The sequence below is a fragment of the Lethenteron reissneri genome, chromosome 39 (genome assembly GCF_015708825.2).
Source record: "Lethenteron reissneri isolate LAM-NWPU_2019-01 chromosome 39, ASM1570882v1, whole genome shotgun sequence".
Lineage (NCBI taxonomy): Eukaryota > Metazoa > Chordata > Hyperoartia > Petromyzontiformes > Petromyzontidae > Lethenteron > Lethenteron reissneri.
The window spans coordinates 4,449,493-4,452,127 of record NC_083817.1 but is presented as its reverse complement, the minus strand read 5'-3'; positions in this window follow the sequence as shown (position 1 = coordinate 4,452,127).

The following is a 2,635-nucleotide window of genomic DNA, read 5'->3' as shown; positions in this document are numbered from 1 at the left end:
ATGGTGGCCGTGGTGGTGGCCGTGGTGGTGATGGTGCGAGCCGCTGGCCGCCGCGGGCACGTACACATAGGGAGCGCCGTACGCGTTCATCATGGCTCACGCGGGGTCGTTCGGCGACGGGGCGATCGCCTCGATCTGTGCCCCCGTAGCCGCAGCAGCAGACGCGATGCAGAGAACGCGTGTGTCGCCCTCCGTCCGTGCGGCGGAACGCGTCCCCCCCCTTCCCCCTTTCTTCCCTACTCGTCCTGGCCCGCCAACCCCAGCAGACGCGTTGTGTTTTGTTCGCGTTGTTTGAATAGTTTCCTTCGCCCCGGCCTCGCCTCTCGGACTTCGGTTTCAGCTCTCGCAGACCCGAGGAGCGCCGCTCACAACCGCGCCTCGCTTCGCCCCGTTGTCATGTCGGAGTGCGATGGGTCTCACTTGGCAGGTGGGGTTTGAGATGGGGGAAACGAGACGGTGGGGGTGGGATGGTGGGTGGGTGGGAGGGGAGGGAGGGTTACTGGGTGGGGATTGGTTGCTGGGTGGGTGGGTTGCTGAGTGGGTGGGTGGGTGGTTGCGCCGTCGTGAGGTGGCACAATCACTGCGGGTTTCACGCACACTCCGGTGGTGCCACGCAAGCGCATGCGCTCACAGGCACGCACGCTCGCTCGCTCACTCCCCTCGATGATGGCCAATGTTATTGCTAAAGCAAGAGACGTCTTGCCCCCCCTCACCCCTCCCCTCGCTCCCACCCACTTTTCTTTGTTTTGCCACGGTCGGTTTTGTTGTTGTTGTAAAGTCCAAGTGACCTGAACATTCGCACTTTTCGCTCCGTGGTTAACCGAGGAAATTGTCCTCGCGGCTCAAAACACAGAAGCGAACGAATCTAAGACGTGTAAACGATATAACGGCGTTCTTTCACGCGGGCGCGTGTGAATGCCTGCGTGTGAGTGTGGCTGCGTGAGTGTGAGTGTGGCTGCGTGAGTGCGCGAGTGTGAAGCGCTCTACTAGGAGCGCGTGATATTTGTGCGCCGAATTCACTCATCGTTAGATTTAATTCGCATGGACACTGTCTTTGGGGTTCTGGGGTTTTAAACTCTTGCTCGTTCGTTCGTTTGTTCAAAATATTCACGAAGACAACGCTGCGGTTCGCATCTCCCCTCCCGCCTCACACACACAAACGCGCTCGGCGTGTTAATTATAACAGTGTCGCGAGAGAGCTAGTGAGGCTTATTTATTGAGAACGAGAGAGAGAGACGCGCATATAGACAAAGGAGGTTGTTGCTGCGCTCATTGAAGCGCTGCTGCCCCAAACACCACGTTACTGGATCCGCGTGTTGCTATGGAATTGTAGGTAGCAATTATAGCAAACGGTCGGGCGCAGGTGTTTCATCATAAATACCTGAGTGTGAGCGAGCGAGCGTAAGGTGAGGGTGAGCGTGAAGCGGTGAGTTTGTTGTTGTTGTCGTGCTATCTGTAGCCTCGCATATAACCGTGTAAACACAGGTACACGTGTGCGCGAGAAATCTCTCAAGCGCACGAAAACAGCGCGTACTGTATGCTATCTATACCCACGGGAAGTGTGTGTTAAACACAAGGCCGCCTGTCAAGTGAGTAGTGTCTGTTGGCTGGAACGCTCCGTCAAGGCTGAAAATACGAAGTGTGCATTTGCATGTGTGACAAAGGCGGCCGGGCGTGGTGTTGGTCACCCCACACCCCCTCGTGTGCGCGTGGCGGCCTTCATAGGTGCTCGCTAACACCACTTGCCCCAATAGTCTGCTAATGCTGTACGGGGGATGTTTGCGTTTGTATTTTGTGAAAACAACATTTGGTTACACCTTTTGACGAGTGACTTCGAATTGGCACAATTTAATGAACGCTACGTGATGTTTGTACGACAGCGCGTCGCACCTGCATCTATATATTTGTGTAAAGGGTATTAGGAGTGGTAATGTTGGTCTCGGAGCAAGCTACAGCAAACGCAGGACAATTGAGCAGTTTATACTTAATAACGCACAACCCTATCAATTTAAATATACCCGATCAATCTGTGTGTGATTCCCGGTCATTGAAAAATCCATTCGTAAAAAATATATTAACACACGCTGTGGTACATATGCATAAAATGTAATAAATAATCACTGTATATACTACGTAACATATGAAGAATAACAATGGATAAATGAGTATATTATAATTATACAAGAGTGCTCGTGATATAGCGCAAGTGTGTACGTGAACCAAACATCGTTATCACAGACTCGGTAAGCACCGTCGTAAATACGTAAAATCGTAGCCAAACTAAATTCCAGAAAAGAATGAAAGCGTGATGAATTAACATCACGGGAAATGGTTCGCACAACCGTGATTAAAGTCAGTGCGCGCCTTGCAGACTGTTGCACGCACTGAAACTACGACATCGAATGCAATCCACGTATCGTGCAAAACACAACGTGCGCAGCGCTGTACAACGCAAGCGCTTGTCAGAAACGCACAGTGTCGATCCACTGCTGGACGAAAGTTCTCCGCCGTAGCGGCTATTTGACCATACTTCACCAAAGCTGGGCAAGCGGCGGCTTCACGCGAAGAAACGGAGTGCCGAGGAACGGTTTCAAGATATCCCTCGCCGCCGATGTCGAAGCGAGGGAGTCGAAAC